Below are 22,626 nucleotides of genomic sequence, written 5' to 3' on the forward strand. Positions count from 1 at the left end.
TGACAGATCTCACGTGTGCTTAACATGTGGTTTATAGACTTTTAAGGAGATATAAAAACATTTAAACTCCATGCAGGCATCTTTCATTCTGCATCTTGAGAAATCAACAGGTACAAATGAGACGCATTCAGAGTAAAAATGAGATTGTCTTTGCTCTTGCCCACGTGCTGGGATGAGTGGTGTTCCCTTAAATACACAAGCTTAGAAAACAAGCCCTGGGTGTCATTAACATTATCAGGCCCCATCAGGGCAGTGCTGTGACATTTTAAAGCCATTTTTCAGCACAAAAAACTCCAACACCTCTTGTGAGTTAACGTATTTATTTTATATTTATTTTATTGTTTCTTCCAATTGCTTATTTTTAAAATTTATTTATATTATTTATTTTATTTTATATTGATTTATTTTATTTATATTATTAATTAATGGTGTTAATTTATTTATTTACCAAATTAAAACCACAGCAAGCAGAGCCTGGGTGGTGTTTCTGTGTCAGAACCCAGGACATTGCTCTGGCTGCCCTGGAGGACTCGAGATCCTGACAGGGATGATTTGAGACCTTGGCACAGAGTCACAAAAACATGGAGTTTAAATGTTTTTGAACCTGTGCCTTTGATTTTTCATCCTGTATCTTGAGAAATCAACAGGTACAAATGAGATGCATTCAGGGTAAAAATGAGATTTTCTTTGCTCTTGCCCACGTGCTGGGATGAGTGGTGTTCTCTTAAATTCACAAGGAAGTAAATAAATAAATAATAAAAATAAATAATAAAAAATAATAAAATAAATACAAAACAAATAAATTAACTCAATTAATTAATATTACAAATAAATAAAATAAATATAAAATAAAAAATAATAAAAATAAATTATAAAAATAGTAAAATAAATATAAAATAAAGAAATTAACTCCATTAATTTATATTATGAATTAATAAAATAAATATAATGTAAAAAAATAAATAATAAAAATCAATACAAATAATAAAATAAATATAAAATAAATAAATTAGCTCAGTTCATTAATATTATAAATAAATAAGATAACCACAAAATAAAAGAAATAAATAATAAAAGTAAATAATAAAATTTAAAAATAATTCAATAACTATAAAATAAATAATAAATAATAAAAATAAATAATAAAATAAATATAAAATAAATAACTCCGTTGGGGTTAAAGGCTCCGTGGTGCTGGGGAGGCCCAGCTCCCTGCAGTGCCCTCAGACACAGCTCAAACCCTCCTGCTGCCCCTCTGGCAGCATTAAAAGGGCTTGGAAAACTCTGGAGTTCCCTTTTTGTGGTTTTAGCCAGTCTTAACTACACAAACAGGGGCTGTGTGTCCTACGGGGAGCAGCAGCAGTGCAATAATAGCCTGGAATCTGGTGCAATACTCTGTTAATTAGGCTGAGCTCAGCCCCAACAGGCACATTCTGTCTCGTGTTTTGAGGGCTAATTAAGAATAATATCGAGGGGGAGAAAAACCAAAAATCCCCACGAAATTCCTGTGTCTGAATGAAGCAGGAGAAGGGGCTCTGCTGCAGGGCTGAGAGGATTTTCCATCCTGGCCACCTTCCCCTTGATCTGCTTTTTAACTAATGCACACTGGGGGGTGAATATTTAATAAAATCTGGCCATAAAATGAAGCAAAACAGGAAAAAAGGATGCTCAGAGGTTGGGTTTGCCAAGCACTCTCTGGTCAGAGGTTCATTTCAGGAGAACTCGGATCCAGCTTTGGAAAAAACCCCAAAGAAAACCCCAAAAAGCCCAATCAAGCAACAATTCATGGTCAGGTACCCCCAATATTCCTGGTGAATCCCAAAGCCTGGAGTTTTGAGTGTTTGTCAGAGGTGAGGATCAGCGTTTTCGGTTTGTCAGAGCACATTAAATCCCTTTTTCTCCTGGAATTAAACACCACAACCACAATGGGCAGCAACGGTTTCAGTGGAAAAATTCCAACCTGGAATTCAAAAAAATTCCAAAATATTACAAAAAATTCCGAAAAATTCCAGCCTGGAATTCCAAAAAATTCCAACCTGGAATTCCAAAAAATTCCACCCTGGAATTCCAAACTGTTGCTTTGGAATTCCAGGGTGGAGGTGGCAATTCCTCGTGGGGGAATTTCTCCATCAGCACAGCACAGGGAACAGGACAAAAAGAGAAAAAATATCCCTGGGCCAGGACTGTGGTGAATAAAACACAAACAGGGGGAATGGGGTTATTCCAGGGGAGGAATAAATTCCAGCATAAATTCACCTGGTTCCCACTGCAGGAGAGGATCCCTGGGGCTGCACCTGAAGCTCCTGTCATTCCCTTTTCCCTCTCATTCTCTTTTCCTTCTCATTCCCTTTCTTCTGTCCTCTGGACAGCAGTCATTCCCTTTCCCTCTTTTTCCCTTTCCCCTGTCATTCTTTTTCCCCTGTTTTTCCATTTTCCCTCTCATTCCCTTTCCCCTGTGCCCTGGACAGCAGTCATTCCCTTTTTCGTCTCATTCCCTTTTCCCTGATTTTCCCTTTTCCCTGTTTTTCCATTTCCTCTGTAATTCCCTTTTCCTTGCCATTCCCTTTCCCCTGTTTTTCCATTTTCCCTGTCATTCTCTTTTTCCTGTTTTTCCCTTTCCCCTCTCATTCCCTTTCTCCTCTCATTCCCTTTTCCCTGACTTTCCCTTTTCCCTGTTTTTCCATTTTCCCTCTCATTCCCTTTTCCCTTTCATTCCCTTTTCCCTTTCATTCCCTTTTCCCTGTCATTCCCTTTTCCCTGTTTTTCCCTTTTCCCTGTCCTTCCCTTTTCCTTCTCATTCCCTTTTCCCTGTTTTTTCCATTTTCCCTCTCACTTCCTTTCCCGTCATTCCCTTTTCCCAGTCGTTCCCTTTTCCCTGACTTTTCCTTTCCTCAGTCCTTTCCTTTTCCTTCTCATTCCCTTTCCCCTGTCCTTCCCTTTCCCCTCTCATTCCCTTTTCCCTCTCATTCCCTTTTCCCTGTTTTCCCCTTTTCCCTCTCATTCCCTGTCCCCCATCCCCTGGACAGCAGTCACACCGCCAGAACTTTTTATCTCTTGTTAAAAGCAATATAAAAATTTTATCTCTTCCTCTGTAGCCGCATAAACAGGGAAAGCAAAACACGGCTGCCCTGGGGAGGGTTTGGACGGCCTGGCCGTGTTTGTTCCCTAAACCTCCCCTTTTATGGCCCCTGCATTGTCCCTGTGAAATGTCACCTGAGCTGGTGGCCATAAACTGCCCCTGCAGCCGGGACAGCGCTCAGGGGACAGGGACAGCACTGACAGCAACAATTGCTGCCTTTAATATTCATTAGTGCCAAACTGAGGCACATCGAGGTGGGTTGTGCTGCCTCCTGGCCAGCCCTGAGGCACCTGGAACAAAACAACCCTGGAGCAATTCGGCTCTGGCGCTGGCATGGTCCCAAACCTCAAACCTCAAACCTCAAACCTCAAAGCCCAACACAAACCCCAAACCCTCAACCTGAACCCCAACCCCAAACTCAAACCCCAAATCCAAACACCAAACCTCAAACCGAAACCCCAAATCCAAACACCAAACCTCAAACCCAAACCCAAAACCAAACCCCAAACCACAAACCCAAATCCAAACACCAAACCTGAAACCCAAACCCCAAACCACAAACCCCAAACCCAAAACCAAACCCCAAACCACAAACCCAAACACCAAACCTCAACCCAAACCCCAAACCACAAACCCCAAACCCAAAACCAAACACCAAACCTCAAACCCCAAACCTAAATCTCAAACCCAAATCCCAAACCCAAATCCAAACACCAAATCCCAAACCCCAAACCACAAACCCAAATCCAAACCCCAAACCCAAATCCCAAACCCCAAACCCAAACCCCAAACCCCAGATCCCAACCCCCAAATCTCAAACCTCAAATCCCAAACCCCAAGCCCCAAACCCCAAACCACAAACCCTAAACCCCAAATCCCAAACCACAAACTCCAAATCTTCGAGTCCAGGGCTCAGCACAAGGCGGATCCCAGCAGGGAAAATGAGCAGCAAAGTTGAGGCTGGCACGGGAAGTTGCTAAAATGAGAATTACAGGAAACAAAAATCCCACTGCCTATGAAAGGAACAGATGATTCAGCCACATTGAGCAGCTTTGGGGGAAAATACCGGCTGTGGGGTCCTGTTCCCAAAAACGCTCCTGTCAGCACTCCCAGTGTACGCAGTACAGCAGCTCCAGTGTGCCCAGTACAGCAGCTCCCAGTCTGCCCAGTACAGCCCCTCCCAGCACTCCCAGTGTGCCCAGTACAGCAGCTCCCAGTGTTCCCATTACAGCTCCTCCCAGCACTCCCAGTGTGCCCAGTACAGCAACTCCAGTGTGCCCAGTCTGCCCAGTATGGCACCCCCAGTCTGCCCAGTTCAACAGCTCCAGCCTGCCCAGTACCAGCAACCCCAGTGTTCCCAGTACAGCAGCCCCAGTGTGCCCAGTCTGCCCAGTACAGCAGCTCCAGTGCGCCCAGAGCAGCAGCTCCACCACCTGCAGTCTGCCCAGTACAGCACCTCCAGTGTTCCCAGTACAGCACCCCCAGTGTGCCCAGTACAGCCCCCTCCCAGCACTCCCAGTGTGCCCAGTACAGCAACTCCAGCACTCCCAGTGTTCCCAGTACAGCCCCTCCCAGCATCACCCAGTGTGCCCAGAACAGCAGCTCCAGCCTGCCCAGTATAGCAGCTCCAGTGTGCCCAGTACAACACTCCCAGTGTGCCCAGTACAGCAGCTCCAGCTCCTCCAGTGTGCCCAGTACAGCATCTCCACTCTGCCCAGTACAGCAGCTCCCATTTGCTCTGGAGCCCCACACCTGGCTCAGGTGAGTGCAGGAGCTTCCAGGGAGAGCCAGGATTGGGGGATAAAAATGCCCCAAGAGCATCAGGGGTGGGACAGCACAGCTGGGCTGAGGGGACAGCCAAGAGCACCAGGACTGGCCAGTGACACCTGAAATCATAACAGGTGATTTGAAAGCAAAAGGTTCCTTATTGTTTGTGGGAACCCAGGACATTCCTCTGGCTGCCCTGTATGATTTGAGACCCTGGCAGGGGCTCAGAGACCTTGGCACAGAGTCACAAACACCTGTGCCTTTGATTTTAGCCCATGGAAACAATTACCAACTTTGGGTGAAGATTTACAAGCCACAAGGGTTTGAGTAGAATGAGAGCGAATTTGTCACAGGGAGAAAAAGTAGAATTTTGGGGTTTAGAATGGGGGTTCAAGAGGCAAGATGGAGGAATCTGGGTGTGTCCTGTCCTCCTTCTTTTTCTTCTCCTTCTTCTCCTTTTCTCCTCCTCCTCCTTCTCCTTCATCTCCTTCTTCTTCTTATTTTCCTTCTTCTTCTTCTTGTCCTTCTTGTCCTTCTTCTCTTCTCTTCTCCTTCTTCTTGTCGTTTTCCTTCTCCTTCTCCTTCTTGTCCTCCATCTTCTGCTGTGATGGTGACACTTTTGGATTGGTTTAAGGTAAAGAAAGACTGTCTAACATAGGTGATAGGTATTGGAAAATTATTGCAAATAAAGCACAGGTAGTTTGTTGTATAAAAAGCCAACAGCACCCCAAGGGCAGGGACTGTGCCACAACCCGACCTGCTGGACAGATCTCAGCAGGGCAGAGAGAGAATGGAATAGATCAGAGAAATTAAACAACTTGAAAAGCAGAACCGCCCAATCTTGATTTATTTTTTCGTTGTGGGACTGGGAAAAAAGATTTTCTAACACCTCAGGAGCCATTTCAACCACAGAAACCCGAGAAATGTTGTCTTGTTGTGATAACAATTAGCAGATAACAATTATCAGGATAACAATTACCAGGATAACGACCTCGAGCCACCAAAGGCAAAAATCCCATTTTGGGGAAGCCTGCAGGGCTCTGACTGATGGCTCCGTAATTCGCTGTCACCTCCACGTTCCCCACTTCACGGATTTCCAAATGACACCGGAATTGTGTTGTTTGCACTTTGAATCTTGTAAAAAACCTCTCCCGGCAGCCACACGCGTTCCACGGGGGAGGATTCCTAATTTATGTAAAGTATTACAGAAAATGATCTATATGACAGTTTGGTGTAAAATGCTAAATGCAAGTCATTACTCACTGAAGATAATTTGAGAGTATTGTGTCAGGGGAGACATTAGATTGCAGAGGATAAAAAGTTGGAATAGGTATTCACATATTTATCCACATTTGCATAATCAACTGCAGGAGGTGGTGGCTGCTCTCCTGGGCCCAACTAAAATACAGTGAACTCAACAGCAGTTGGGAAACTTTCCATTATTTCCCAAACTATCCACACAATTCCTGATGGGGGGGGTTGGGGTGTTTTTGGTTGGTTTTGTGTTTTTTTTTTTTTTTTTATTTGTGATTGGCCCATATTGGATGTTTCTAATTAATGGCCAATCACAGTTCAGATGTCTCAGACTCTGAGAGTGACGAGCTTTTGTTATCATTCCACTTCTTTCCTTGCCAGCCTTCTGATGAAATCCTTTCTTCTATTCTTTTAGTATAATTTTAATATATCATTGTCACAGACATCTTTTAATGAAAAATCCTTTCCTTAGGATTTTTCCCTCCTGAGAAGCTGAGAGACCTCAAGAACAAAATGTAAACAATGGTTATCTGCTGCTGTGGAATGCAACAGGTGCATCTGTGATTGGTCTCATGTGGTTGTTTCTAATTAATGGCCAATCACAGTCAGCTGGCTCAGACTCCCTATCCGAGCCACAAACCTTTGTTATCATTCTTTCTTTTTCTATTCTTAGCTGGCCTTCTGGTGAAATCCTTTCTTCTATTCTTTTAGTATAGTTTTAATGTAATATATATCATAAAATAATAAATCAAGCCTTCTGAAACATGGAGTCAGATCCTCGTCTCTCCCCTCATCCTCAGACCCCTCTGAACACCATCACATCCCAGAGTTTCTCCTCTGGCTGTTCCCTGTGCAGATTTGGAGATGGAATCCCCCAAATCTGCAGCAGCTGATGCCCTGTCCCAGAGCCAGGCACTGGGTGTGGGAATCCATAAAATCAGATTTTATTAATTCATAAAATCAGAGGGTTTGGGGAAAGTTCTGCTCAGAGACAGCAGAACTGTGGTTAGAGCTAAGCAGCCGCCATGAGATTGGTCAGCAGAAAAATCACGTAAGAAGTAGAAAAGTCAGGACAAATAGAACAATGGTTTGTGCATTAACACTTGTCTAGAATAGAATATTATTTTATTTTTATATAGAAGGAGGAGGAGATCCCCCTGTTGCATTCCACAGCAGCAGATAACCATTGTCTACAATTTGTTCCTGAGGCCTCGCGGCTTCTCAGGAGGAAGAATCCTATGGAAAGGATTTTTCATGAAAAGATGTCTGTGACACGGGGATTTGGAGCCCAAACCTGCTCCGGGATTTGGTGCCTAAACCCAAGCTGATTCCTGCCCCATCCCTGCTGTCAGACGTGGGTTTGGGGCTTTTCCAGCAGGGTTTGCACTCCCAGGATTTGCAGAATTCCAGCCCTGGCCAGGCCCTCCCTGCAGACACAAAGCTCCCAGGGAATCCCTCACAGACATTTTCCCTGCTGGTGGATTCTAAAAGAACACGACAGAGGAGCTGCTCCGATGCTGCGTGGAGGAGTCGCCGTAAATTAAAAATTAAAAAAAGTATTCAGCAGCTCCAGAAAGAGTTCAAGCCCATCTGTTCCTGTAAATTACCTTTTGTTCCTTTGTCTTAATGGAACCATATGCCAGGGGCTGGGAGCTGACAGCTGAGGGCTCCTGTCTCCTGCTCGGGATCCACAATTAACACCCAGCTTTAATCAGTGCCTCACACGCTCTGCACTCCCTGCCAGGGCTGGGGCAGAGCCCTGGGGATGATCCCAAGGTGTGAGCAGGGAAATCTGCATCTCCTGCACTCCTTCCTTGCTTTGCTGCCTCACTGTTATTTATAACAAAGAATTTCCATGAATCCAAGACAATTCAAGTTCACTTGGAGTTCCTGAAGTTTCTGTGGATTCCCCAAATGAACCTGGGCTGGATTTGTGGAGCTCCAGCACTCATGTTTTTAAAGGAACTGAGATGTAATAAATAAAAATTCCTGTTGGATAGGTGGGGAGTCCCTTGTTTTGCTGCCTCATTGTTATTTATAACAATTAATTTCATAATCCACAACAATTAAAGTTAATTTGGAGTCTGTGATGTTTCTGTGACATCCCCAATGAACCTGTGCTGGATTCATGCAGTTCCAGCAGCTCACGGAAGACCATGGAGTGCTTTTAATGGAACTGAGATGTAATAAATAAAAATTCCCGTTGGATAGGTGGGGAACCCCTTGCTTTTCTGACTCACTGTTATTTATAACAGTTAATTTTATGAATCCACAACAATTAAAGTTCATTTGGAGTCCCTGAAGTTTCTGTGACATGTCCCAATGAACCTGTGCTGGATTCGTGGAGCTCCAGCAGCTCATGAGGACCATGGAGTGTTTTCCCAATTAACTGAGATGTAATAAATAAAAATTCCCATTGGATAGGTGAGGAACCCCTTGCTTTGCTGGCTCACTGTCATTTATAGCAAATAATTTCATGAATCCACGACAATTCAAGTTCATTTGGAGTGTGTGAAGTTTCCGTGACATCCTCCAGTGAACCTGTGCTGGATTCATGGAACTCCAGCAGCTCATGAGGACCATGGAGTGCTTTTAAAGGAACTGAGATGTAATAAATAAAAATTTATGTTGGATAGGTGGGGACCCCTTGTTTTGCTGGCTCACTGTCATTTATAACAAATCATTTGCATGAATCCACAACAATTAAAGTTAATTTGGAGTCTCTGAAGTTTCTGTGACATCCTCCAATGAACCTGTGCTGGATTTGTGGAGCTCCAGCAGCCCACCAGGACCATGGGGTGTTTTTTAAGGAATTGAGATGCAATAAATAAAAATTCCTATTGGATACATGGGGAACCCCTTGCTTTGCTGGCTCACTGTTATTTATAACAATTTATTTTACGAATCCACAACAATTAAATTTCATTTGGAATCTCTGAAGTTTCTGTGACATCCTCCAATGAACCTGTGCTGGATTTGTGAAGCCCCAGCAGCTCATGAGGACCATGGAGCATTTTTAAAGGAACTGAGGTGTAATAAATAAAAATTCCTGTTGGATTCATGGGGAATCCCTGGTTTTTCTGGGGCCACTGTCATTTATAACAATTAATTTCATGAATCCACAACAATTAAAGCTCTTTTTGAGTCCCTGAAGTTTCCATGACATTCTCCAATGAACCTGCGCTGGATTCTCTGCAATTTGTGGAGCTCCAGCAGCTCATGAGGACCATGGAGCGCTTTTAAAGGAACTGAGATGTAATAAATAAAAATTCCCATGGGATGGGAGGGAACAGCACAGAGCTGATCCCCCTGGAGAGGCACAGATGGGAAATCTCCCCCAGCCCTGCTGGGCAGAGCAGACCCTGCACCAACCCAGACAAATGCAGGATTTGGGCACATCCAAGGAATTCCAGCACCCCCTCAGCTCTGCCCCCCAGAACCACACACCAGGCCTGGCTTTAAGAAATAAAACCTAAAAAAAAAATCCAAAAGAAACCCCAGGGCTTTGACAATCTCGCTGTTTTTCTCGTTTTGTGTTTCAAATCCCATCTCAGGAGACACAAAGATGGGCTCAGCCCAAACTGATCCCAGAATTTTCCTCCTCGAGGATAAGCTTCAATCCTGAGTGATAAGGGCTGGGAATGAGGGGTGATAAGGGCAGCAGAGCACAGCTCCATCCTTAATCTCCCTCCTTAATCTCCCTCCAGGGTTTATCTCCTCACAGCCCAGCCAGGCTGGGTGATCCCAAACCCAGCCCAGCTGCTGAAATGGGCTGGAATTGGGAAATTGTCCCTCTCTGTCCCCTGGCCTGTTCCCAGGCATTTTTCACCCTAAAATGTGACATTTCCCAGCTTTAATAGCACCAAAAATGTCCTGGTTCCAGGCATTATTCAGCCTCAAAATGTGACATTTCCCAGCCTTAACGAGCCAATGTTACAGGAGGGAAAATAGTCAATTAATGTGCAGTCACCCTCAAACCCCAACAAAAGAAAACAGACAAACCAAAAAAACCCAAAAAACCTCCAGCAAACCAAACAAAAATGTCAAACCCAAAATCTGGAATGAGGATTTACCCCAAAACCTGGGGATTTAACCTAAACCCTGGAATGAGGATTCACTCCAAACTCTGGAATGAGGATTTATCCCAATCATCAGAACCTTCCCAGAGCCTGAACACACAATTTAAAACCAAAATAAAATTAAAATTAATATTAAATGAAAATAAAATTAAATAAAAAGAAAATAAAAATCAATTTAAAAATAATTTAAAATTAAAGAAAAATTAAATAAATATTTTAAAAGATTAAATGAAAATAAAATGAAAAATAAATAAAAATTAAATAAAAATGCAATAAAAATAAATAAAAATTAATTTTAAAATAATTAAAAATTAAAGAAAATTTAAATAAATATTAAAAATATTAAATGAAAATTAAATGAGAATAAAATAAAAATTAAATAAAAATTAATTGAAAATTCAATAAAAATTAAATAAAAAAATCAGTAAAAATTAAATAAAAATTAAATTAAAAGTAAATGAAAAATAAATTAAAATTATATGAAAATTATATGAAAATAATATGAAAATCATATGAAAATTAAATGAAAATTAACCCTCTCCTCCTGAGGGGGACACAAATGTTCACACCAATGTGACACCTGGGTCACACAGAGCCTGGCAGGGATGAGCAGAGCCCTTGCTCCACCTCTCCTGTTCAATAATAATAATAATAATAATAATAATAATAATAATAATAATAATAATAAATAATAATTAATAATAATTAATAATAACCTGCTTCTCCAGCACCACCCAGGCAGGAAGGGATGGAAGGAAACCTGAGGGGGAGCTCTGGGTGTCACCCTCGGTGTCACCTCCAGCACAGGAATTATCAGCCCTGTAATTTTTTTAAAGCATTTTACTATTAAAGCCTGAAATATATTCAGAGCACCAAATGACACCTCCACTAAATGTGCTTTTCCAGCCCCTAGCCAAGTTTAAAAATAAACTTTGCATCTGTTAGCATTCTATTTCTGCATAAAAAGAGAGCAGAACAAATCCTTGTAATTTTTAAAGATAAAATACTCCAGTGAAGATAATGCCACCACTGCTGGGGAACTTCACAGCAGCCAGGAGTCCGTGCTGTAAACCTTTTTATGAGGTTTTAGTGCTTGGGAATGAAATTGTAAATGGGGAAGCACAGATTGCTTTGATTTAGGAAATTGTTGCCAATAAAGAGTTTACAAAGAAGCCGCTGCTGTCCCCGAGGTGTTGCGGGAAGGGCTCCCAAATCCTCGTGAAAATCATTGAGATTCCAGGGATGGAGCAGGAAAAATCCTGTGCAGGTGGCACAGGAGAGAGAGGCAGAGAGAGCTCAGTGATATTCTAATCACAAGAAAGAAAAGGGGAAAAAAAAAGGGAAAAAAAAGAAAAGGAAGAGGAAAAAAGAGAGAGAAGGAAAGGAGAAGGAAAGGGAAGGAAAGGGAAGGTTTGGGAAGGAAAGGAAAGGAAAGGAAAGGAAAGGAAAGGAAAGGAAAGGAAAGGAAAGGAAAGGAAAGGAAAGGAAAGGAAAGGAAAGGAAAGGAAAAAGGAAAGGGGAGCTCTATTTGGAGCACTGGGTTACTGGGCTCTCCAGCCACTGGAGCAGACTGCCCAAATCCCTGTGTACACAAATCCCTCTCCATTTGCTCTCTGGCCTGGGCGCTTGGCAGAGGGACAAAGGCAGGAGCACACTCAGAGTGAAGAGGCACCTCAGGCACACTCTGATCTCCTCTGCAGCACTCCAGGCCACAAAGCCAAGGGTTTGAACCAACTGGAAATTGCTGCTTGCTGGGAAACTCCTGACCCCGGTGAGATAAATTCCTCCAGGATGCATTCAGGAATCCACATGAATCAAACACCTCCGCTGATCTGCTCTGCTCTTTAAGTTGTTTTCCAGGCTGTTTCTCCTGGCTGCTGACCTGAGAATTCCCTTCCAGTGGGGACAAAGGGGAGGGAAAAGCTCTGAAGGCACAGCAGAGCACAAAGAGAGGGCAAACACCTGGGCAGGCACAGAGGCAGCACTGAGAGAAACGCAAAGGGGCAAGGTATTGCCCAGAAAGGCTCCAGGAAAATATAAAAATAAGATAAAATTTAAAAAAAAAATTAAAAACCCAGAAAAATTGCCTCAGTGAGGAAACACAAACCCAGCTTTGCCAGGAGCAAACCCCGAGCAGGTGGGCAGGAAAACAAAGCTCCTGATCCCACTGGAGCTGCTCTCAAGGAGCCATCCCAAAGCCATCCAGGGTCTCAGCAGTTTGGGGTTTGGGAAGAGAGAAAATGCACCTTGGGGTTTGGAAATAAGGTAAATGCAGTTTGGGTTTTGGGAACAGAGAAAAGGTGGTTTGGGATTTGGGAACATTTGGGTTTGGGGACAGGGAAATGAAGTTTTGGGGTTTGGGAACATTTGGGTTTGGGGACAGGGAAATGAAGTTTTGGGGTTTGGGAACAGGCAGTTTGGGGTTTGGGAACAGGGAGATGTAGTTTGGGAACAGGGAAAATGTAATTTAGGGTTTGGAAATAGGGTAAGTGCAGTTCTGGATTTGGGAACATTGAGGTTTGGGAACGGGGAAAAGGTGGTTTGGAAACAGGAAAATGCAGTTTGGGGGTTGGGAAAAGGGAAAAGGCAGTTCGGAATTTGGGAACTTTGGGGTTTGGGAACAGGGAAAATGCAGTTTAGGGTTTGGGATCATTGGGGTTTGGGAACAGGGAAAAATGAGTTTGGAGTTGGGAACAGGGAAATGCAATTTGGGGTTTGGAAATGGGGAGATGCAGCTTGAGAACAGGGAAAATGCAGTTTGGGGTTTGGGAACTTTGGGGTTTAGGAAGAAGCAAATGCAATTTTGGGGTTTGGGAACACGAAAATGCAGTTTTGGGGTTTGGGGACATTGGGGTTTGGGCTCCCCCCGGCCCTCCAGCCCTGCTGCTCCTCAGGGAAGCTGCAGTGAAACCCACCCTGGCTTAGATACAAACTCCCCACCAGGGATGATTTTATCACCAAATCCTTTCCCACCAACTCTGGGATTCCTCCCTCCTTTGATCCTTTAATATTAAAGATGTTTTTGTGCTTTGAAGGTGTAAAATCCAGGACTTTGTTTCCAGGCAAGAACTCTGATCCAGGAGGAAATTTCAGTGCTTCAAGCAGGTTGTTATTATTTTTAATATCACCATCCATTAACAGAGCTAAATATTGATTGCTTTTTGACATGTTATTGATGAAACCACTTTTTTTTTATGCCATTTACTCCCTCAGACATCACTCAGCTTTAAATTAATTATTTCAATTATTTCAAATGGAATTATTAGTTAAATTACAAGCGGCGTCGATTTAAATTGTTATGAATAAATAACAATTTAGGAGGTCAACAAGTGTTTTAATTGGTTTTAATTTGTAGGTGGCAAACATCCTCTCGGAGTAATGAGAAGAAAATGGATCCAGATCCAGAGGTGAATTTTCAGCTTTTCACTGCCCAGACCCAACCTCATCACAAATTAAGTAATTGGTTCCTGGTACAGATAAAAGGGGCCTGGACAAGCACTCGATTTTCCCTTTTATCTTTTTTGAAGGACAATTATTTGTTCTGCATTCAGAGCTGTGTTCATCCTCCCACAGCATCACTGCTTTGAATGGGAGAGAGAGAGAGAGAGGGAAAAATAACAACAAACCCAAGAGTTCAGGGCCAGAAAATAACAATAAAAAATAACAACAGAACCAAGAGTTCAGGGGCAAAAAATAACAAACAAACAAAAAAATAACAACAGAACCAAGAGTTCAGGGCCAGAAAATAACAATAAAAAATAACAACAAACCCAAGAGTTCAGGGCCAAAAAATAACTAAAACCAAAACCAAACAAAAAAAGCAACAAAAATAACAGCAAACCCAAGAGTTCAGGGCCAGAGCAGCTGCAGGAATTGGCATTTTCAGCGCACCAAAACCAGATTTCTGTGTCTTTTATTGACCCAAAAATCAGATTTCTGTGCCTTTTATTAACACCAAACCCAGCCCTGGCACAGTTCCTGGTGGTGACTCCAAACACCCCAGGAAAATATCACCATAAATCACCTTCATAAATCATAGAAAAAACAAATTTCTGTGCCTTTTATTGACACCAAAACCAGATTTCCGTCCCTTTTATTGACACAAAACCCCAGATTTCTGTGCCTTTTATTGACCCAAAAATCAGCTTTTTGTGCCTTTTATTGACACCAAACCCAGCCTTAGCACAGTTTCTGCTGGTAACTCCAAACACCCTATGAAAATATCACCCTAAATCACCAAAATTGCCATTTCCTGCAGGTTTTACTGCCAGAGATTCCCCAGGAGCTGCCTGGCTTGCTCAGGACACCTTCCAGGTTAAATAAAGAGCACAAGGAAAAGAAAGAGCTTGCAGAAACCCAGCGTGGCCAGCAGCAGCCATAAAACATTTTAAGTGAGCTCTCATTTAAACACAACCTCACTGGAACGGCAGATTTAGCTCAGTTTCACATTTACCTGCTTCACAGTCGCCCAGGGAAGCCTCTTGTGTGTTAAAAGTTTTTAAAACCAGACCCAAACCTGCTGCATTTCAGCCCAAATGTTCCTTCTGCATCCATGAGTCAAAGCCACCTTGTCAAGTGTTGTTTTTTGCACTGATTAATTTTAATTTCAATTTCTTTTTTTAAAATAATAATTTTTCAGGGATTGTTTGAAAATGCCACTTGAAAAGAGGAGGGGGAAAGCCATGAATGGGGCGGAAAAGGAATTAAAAAATGAGGAAAGGGAAAGGGAAAAGGGAAAAGGGAAAAGGGAAAAGGGAATGGGAAAGGGGGAAAGGGAAAAGGGAAATGGAAAAAGGGAAAAGCGAAAAGGGAAAAGGGGAGGGGAAGGGAAAAGGTCAAGGGAAAAAGGGAATGGGAAATGGGAAAAAGGGAAAAAGGGAAAAAGGGAAAAAGGGAAAAAGGGAATGGGAAAGGGGAAAGGGACAGTGAATGGGAAAGGGAAAAGGAATGGGGAAGGCAAAAAGGGAAAGGGAAAAGGGAAAAGGGAATGGGAAAAAGGGAAAGGGAATGGGAACACAGCACAGGAGCTGTGACATTTCCATGTCCAAAGGCTGGAAAGATGCTTTAATCAGATCTGCGCAGCAAAGAAAATACCTCAAAAATCAACCTGGGATTGTGGCTGGAAATGTGGCCAGAAATGTGGCTGGAAATTGGGATAAAAAGGGAGGCTTCATCCTCCAAAAATCTGAGAGACCCCAGGGGATGCCCCATGGCCTCTGCCTTGATTGGAATAAAGTCAAAGCACTCCTCTGTCTCCTTTTTGGACATAAATCTCTGGTGCTTGTGGGTTAATTTTCCCAACATTTGTGAAATAACAATAAAATTCGCATTTTCCCCAGCACAGGGACAGTGACAATGATGTCCCCGTTAACAGCCCGGGGTTTGTGCCAGCCCGGGCAGGGCTGCAGGGCAGAGGTCGAGGCTGATGGAATGCACTGACAGCACAAATCCAGCGGAAAAAACCTCAATTCACATGCAATTAAATCACCCTGAAGGGAAAAAACCAAAAAAACCCCAACCAGCAGGACAACGCTGTGTGAGCAAACTCCTCTGGGATTCTGTGCCCTCTCTGGAGCCCTTCCTGGGGGAAAAATCCAAATAAAAATTCCTGATGTTTCCCCCCAGATCCTGTCCCTAAATTCAGAGCGTTCAGGTGCTCTCACCCAAGCAGGACAGGACAGGAAAAATCTGATTTTAGGGCAGGAAAATTCTGATTTTAGGGCTCTCAGGAGAGCTATGAGAACAGCAGATCTACCAGGAACAGGGCCTGGAATAATCCAAATAAAGATTCCTGATTTTTTTTTCCCTAGCTCCTGCCCCTAAATTCAAAATACTTAGGTGCTCTCACCTACTCGGGTGAGAGCTGCTCCTGCAGCCAGGACAGGAAAAATCTGATTTTAGGGCAGGAAAAATCTAATTTTAGGGCATTCAGACAGCCCTGGAATGGGCAGATCCACCAGGAACAGGGCCTGGAATAATCCAAATAAAAATTCCTGATGTTTTTCTCCCACATTCCCCCAGATCCTGTCCCTAAATTCAGAGCACTCAGCTGCTCTCACCTGCTTGGGTGGCAAATGTGAGGAAAAGCGAGGAAAAGAGGAATATAAACTCTGGGAAGGGAGAAAAAGAGGAACAGAAACACCAGTGAAGAAAATAGGGATACAATCTCTGGGAAGGGAGGAAAATAGGGGTACAAATAGGGAAATAGAGATAAAAACCCTGGGAAGGGAGGAAAAGGAGAATAAAATCTCTGGGAAGGGAGGAAAAGGGAGGGAGGGAGGGAGGGAGGGAAGGAAGGAAGAAGGAAGGAAGGAAGGAAGGAAGGAAGGAAGGAAGGAAGGAAGTGGCGGAAGGAAGTGGCGGAAGGAAGGAAGGAAGTGGCGGAAGGAAGTGGCGGAAGGAAGTGGCGGAAGGAAGTGGTGGAAGGAAGGAAGTGGCGGAAGGAAGGAAGGAAGGAAGGAAGGAAGGAAGGAAGGAAGGAAGGAAGGAAGGAAGGAAGGAAGGAAGGAAGTGGCGGAAGGAAGTGGCGGAAGGAAGTGGTGGAAGGAAGGAAGTGGCGGAAGGAAGGAAGGAAGGAAGGAAGGAAGGAAGTGGCGGAAGGAAGGAAGGAAGGAAGGAAGGAAGGAAGGAAGGAAGGAAGGAAGGAAGGAAGGAAGGAAGTGGCGGAAGGAAGTGGCGGAAGGAAGTGGCGGAAGGAAGTGGCGGAAGGAAGGAAGGAAGGAAGGAAGGAAGGAAGGAAGGAAGGAAGGAAGGAAGGAAGGAAGGAAGGAAGGAAGGAAGGAAGGAAGTGGCGGAAGGAAGTGGCGGAAGGAAGTGGCGGAAGGAAGTGGCGGAAGGAAGGAAGGAAGGAAGGAAGGAAGGAAGGAAGGAAGGAAGGAAGGAAGGAAGGAAGGAAGGAAGTGGCGGAAGGAAGGAAGGAAGGAAGGAAGGAAGGAAGGAAGGAAGGAAGGAAGGAAGGACGGAAGGAAGGAGGAAGGAAGGAAGGAAGGAAGGAAGGAAGGAAGGACAAAAGGCACTTTGGGCCTATTTGCTACAAAATAAAAACCCAATAATTCCAAGCAGTTACTGTGTAATTTTACAGAGGAGAAAAAGTCTTTGCAGAATTAGCACGTCTTAAGGAAATCTCCCAACAATAATCCCCCCAAATCCTCCTCCCCAGACGTCTGCAGCACTCAGGGAACCTCACAGGAGCAGCACGAAAACAACATTTCCCTGCAGAAATGATGCCTTAAATTCCAGATTTTTTATTTTTTACATTCTCAGAGTTTAGTAACTCTGAGCTTTAAGTGTTTGCAAATTCTTTTCACAGAGTGTGGAGACAAAGTTCCTTTTCCAGCTTGGGACCAAGGACAATTTCCAGACCCAAAAAAAAAGTGTAAATAACTGAATTGAAGAGAAAAAAACCAAGCAGGATGGGACTTGATAACCTAAAGCTGTAATTAGATAATTAACCCCAATATGCAAATGGAGCAGAACTTATAAAAGTGACAGACCCTGAGACCAGTTGTGCAAAAAAAAAAAAAAATTTAATTAATTAAGGGTGATGATGTCAAAGTGTAATTAAGGGTAATTCCCTGCATGGAAATTCCTAGAAGTATTTGGCACTGGAAAATATTGGGCAAGTTGCTGGACTTAATAATAAAAGTTTCTTAATTAAAAACATTTTTGGGTGGCTCAAAAGCCAGGAAAGGAACCTTCATCACCTTTGTGCAGGTAAATTCCAGGTGCTCAGGCACCTCTGCCTGCTCCAAAATGTCATTTATTGATGGAGATGAGGGGACACAAAAGTGATTTTTTGGTGGAAACTGATGGAACACAAAAAGGGATTTATTGGGGGGAGCTGAGGGGACAAAAAATGGGGTTTATTGGGGGTGTGAGGGGACACAAAAAGGGATTTTTTGGTGGAAACTGATGGGATACAAAAAGGGTTTTACTGGGGAGGTGATGGGACAAAAAGGGATTTTTGGGGGAGCTGAGGGGACACAAAAAAGTGATTTACTGGGGGTAATTTTGGGGGTAATTTACCTTTGTGCAGGTAAATTCCAGGTGCTCACCTCTGAGCCCCTGCCTGCTCCAAAAAGTGATTTATTGGGGGGAGCTGAGGGACAAAAAATGGGGTTTATTGGGGGGGGTGATGTGACACAAAAAGTGATTTACTGGTGGGAGATGATGGGACCAAAAAAGTGATTTTTGGGGAGCTGAGGGGACACAAAAAGGGATTTTTTTGGGGGGGTTATGGGACTCAAAAAGGGATTTTTTTGGTGATAACTGAAGGGACACAAAAAGTGATTTTTTCGGGGGAGATGAGGGGACACAAAAAGGGATTTTTTTGGTGGAAACTGAAGGGACACAAAAAGGGATTTTTGGGGGGAGCTGATGGCACGCAAAAAGTGACTTTTTGGTGGAAGCTGAGAGGACACAAAAAGTGATTTATTGGGGATGTGAGGGGACAGAAATAGGGATTTATTGGGGGGAGCTGAGGGGACACAAAAATAAATTTTTGGGGGGAGTTGAAGGGACACAGAAAGGGATTTACTAGGGATGTGAGGGGACACAAAAAGTGATTTATTGGGGGAGCAGAGGGGACATAAAAAAGGATTTACTGGGGGTAATTTTGGGGGTAATTTACCTTTGTGCAGGTAAATTCCAGGTGCTCACCTCTGACCCCCTGCCTGCTCCAAAAGGTGATTTATTGGGGGGAGCTGAGGGGACACCATAAGTGATTTTTTAGTGGAAACTGATGGGGCACAAAAAGAGATTTTTGGGGGGAGATGAGAGGGGACAAAAATAAATTTTTGGGGGAGAGTTGAGGGGACACACAAAGAGATTTATTGGGGGAACTGAGGAGACACAAAAAGTGATTTTTTGGTGGAAACTGAAGGGACACAAAAAGTGATTTATTGGGGGGAACTGAGGGAACACAGACAGGGATTTATTGGTGGAAATAAGGGGACACAAAAAGAGATTTTTGGGGGGAGGTGAGGAGACACAAAAAGTGATTTTTGATGGAAATTGAGGGGACACCAAAAGTGATTTTTGGTGGAAACTGAGGGGACACAAAGAGGGATTTATTGGTGAGACCTGAGGGGACACAAAAAGGGATTTTTTGGGGGGTTATGGGACTCAAAAAGGGATTTTTTGGTGGAAACTGAAGGGACCCAACCCCTCCCCACGCCCTGCCCTGAGCCCCACGTGGCACAAGCGGAGCATTAACAGGGCAAACAGCAAATGAAGCATTTCTGCGTTTGAGGCAGACGAATGTGACCATCTGCTCCAGCAGCAGCCCAAAGCCTCTGGAACAGCAGCCTCTGGTGTCAACATCCTGCTCCTTCCCTCCTCTCCTCCTTCCACCAGAAACCGGGCTAAAAATACAGAAAATGCTCAGCCAGGGGCCCCCGGGGCTCCTCCGCTCGGTGATTTTCCATCTTGGCATAAATCACATTATTTGTGAGAGGAACGCGCCCTGACAAAGGGTCAGGGCTCAGATATTCCTGCCCAAAGTCACTTTTTCTCTCTGAATTCTCTCCCAAATTGTATCACAGCACAAAAAAAAAGGGAAAATCCAGGACTGGGCAGAACCCCCGACATAATAATTCCACTCCTGACACCCAGCTTTGCTCTGCAGACCCCAAATTCCCCCAGATTTGGAGGAAATAGTCTTTATTCCAAAACCTGAGTGCCCCAAAAGCTCCAGACCTGCAGCACAGCCTGGGAGATGGGGAATGGGAAGGAAGCTCATTTTTGGAGAGGTTGAAATCAAATTTTTAAAAAATGAAATTCAATAATATAAATATAAAGAAAATGAATATAATATAAAGGAAGAAATAAAATTTAAAAAAAAAAAAGAAGTTCAGAATCATAAATACAGAGACCCCAATTTCATGTAGTTTGGAGGAAATAATCCTTGTCCCAAAGCCTGAGTCCCCAAAAAGCTCCAGACCTGCAGCACACGCTGGGACATGGGGAATGGGAAGGGAGCTGATTCTCTGAGAGGTTGAAATAAAATTAAAGAAAAAGAAATTCAAAAATATAAATATAAATAGAATATAAAGGTTGAAATAATAAAAGTTAAATTTAATAATATAAATACAGAGCCCCCAAATTCCCCCAAATCTGGAGGAAATAATCTTTATTCCAAGCCTGACTGCCCCAAAAAGCTCCAGACCCTGGGAGATGGGGAATGGGAAGGGAGCTCATTCCCTGGGAGGTTGAAATGAAATAAATAAAAAAATGAAATTCAATAATATAAATATTGATGGGGAAGCCCACACGAGGCACTGCAGGGGAGTGGGAGGACAGCTGGGAGCAGAGCTTGTGGTTGTTATTTTAATGAACATTTCATCCTAACGAGACCAAAATACAGAAAATACCAAAAATACAGAAATTACAGAAATTCCTGCACAGAGCAGAGCCAGGACAGCTCCAGCAGCTCCAGGTCCTGCCTGGGTTTGTGTTTATCCCGTGCCAAGCTATCAATACCGGGCTATTGGAAACACCTGGAGAGCAGATCAATCAATCCAGGGATGGTATTGATTATCCTGTGGTATTATTGATATTATCCTGTGGTATTATTGATATTAGTCTGTGTTATTATTGATATTAGCCTGTGTAATTATTGATGTCAGCCTGCATTATTATTGATACAGGACCTGTGTTATTATCGATATTTTATTGATATCAGCCTGTGTTGTTATTGATATTTTATTGGTATCTGCCTTTGTTATTATTGATATTTTATTGATATCAGCCTGTGATATTATTGATATTATCTTGTGTTATTACTGATATGAGCCTCTGTTATTATTGATATCAGCCTGTGTTATTACTGATATTAGTCTGTGTTATTACTGATATCAGTCTGTGTTATTATTGATATTATCCCGTAATATTATCCTGTGTTATTATTGATATTAGCCTGTATAATTACTGATATTAGCCTGTATTATTATTGATATTAGCCTGTATTATTACTGATCTTAGTCTGTGTTATTATTGATATTAACCTGTGTGACTATTGATATCAGCCTGTGTTATTACTGATATTAGTCTGTGTTATTACTGATATCAGCCTGTGTTATTACTGATATTAACCTGTGTTATTGTTGATATCAGCCTGTGTTATTGTTGATATCAGCCTGTGTTATTGATATTATGCTGTGTTATTATTGATACAGGGCCTGTGCCCTCAGCTGGGGCTGGCACAGCAGAAATGTCCCACCAGGAGCTGCTGAATGTCCCTAAACTGCCCCAAAACTGCCCCAAATTGCCCCCAACTGCCCCAAACCATCAGAAATGGGCACAGCCAAGGAACAGCCACCCCCAGAGTGGCCCTGCCCCAAATCTCAGCCCCTTTAGGATCAACAACTGGGGGCTCAAACAATTCCCATCATTAAATTCAGGACAAAAGGGCCAATCTGGGCACCCCAGCCCTGCCCTCATCACCAAACTCATCCCACACCACCACAAATTGCTGCTGCTTTTACCCAAACCCAGCCTTGTTCCTCTGGAGAATTTTTAGATTTTTTTATTTCTTTGTCCTGCTGGACAGCTCCACTGTAAGCAGAGAGATCAGAGCCAAAAAAAAGCAAATTAAAAACTCCCCAAAGCCACAGGAACACTCAGAGATCTCTTCTCCAGCAGCTCCCTGCCCACAGAGCCGCCTCATCTTCCCTTTATCAGCACGAAAATCCCTAAACGATGCTCGTTTAGCACCAAACCGAGCAGGAAAACCCCCAAACAATGCTCGTTTAGCCCCAAACCCACCCGGATCTCTGTGATCTGAGGCACAGCTCGGAGGTGCAGCAGGGAATTCACAGAATTCAGACATCTCCATTCAAAAATGAGTTTGGAGGCATCAGTGAGATAATAAATATTAGTGACTCTCTCTCCTCCAGTTTCCAGCCTGTCAGGGCAATTTTTTTGCTGTAAAAACACAAGCCCAGAGGTATCCATGGATATTCACTCCAACAGATTTCAAACACCATGCCAGGGGTTTCCACAACCGCTCCATTTGTCTTCAATCCCCGCTCAGAACAAGAGATCTGAGCACAATCTGTCTCTGAGGCAGCTTTGAGACAACTTCATAAACCAAAACCTCCCAGCTCCGGGCTTGGAGCTGAGCTTTCACTGCTCCAGCCACCAAAGTGCCCAAAAATCACTGTTCTGCCCCAAAACCGCGCCCCAGTCCAGAGTTCCAAATATCCAACCTGAGTTTTTAATTAAAGAGCTGGAATTTGTTGCTTGGCAGCACCAGGAGCATCCTCCAGCACCGTGGTGGGAAATTCCAGCTCCTGAGCTGGAGCTGCCAGAGGTTGGGAGGCACAGAGGGCACCCCCAGCACTGATTTAGGCACACAATAGATTATACTTTGATTGATCAAATTATAATAAAACTCAGGAATTATTATTTTCCATTCTACTCTGGTTATTTATTTCGCTGCCCTTTAAG

The 22,626-nt window shown here is 43.3% G+C and overlaps 1 protein-coding gene across 4 annotated transcripts in view; it reads right to left on the minus strand.

Annotated features, from left to right (window-relative positions):
- Window positions 1-22,626, minus strand: part of UNC5D (unc-5 netrin receptor D) — a 160,404-nt gene that overhangs the window by 135,286 nt on the left and 2,492 nt on the right. The window lies entirely within an intron of this gene.

The sequence above is a fragment of the Melozone crissalis genome, unplaced genomic scaffold (genome assembly GCF_028551555.1).
Source record: "Melozone crissalis strain CALT ecotype California unplaced genomic scaffold, PUWL_Pcris_2 ptg000247l_1, whole genome shotgun sequence".
Classification (NCBI taxonomy): Eukaryota; Metazoa; Chordata; class Aves; order Passeriformes; family Passerellidae; genus Melozone; species Melozone crissalis.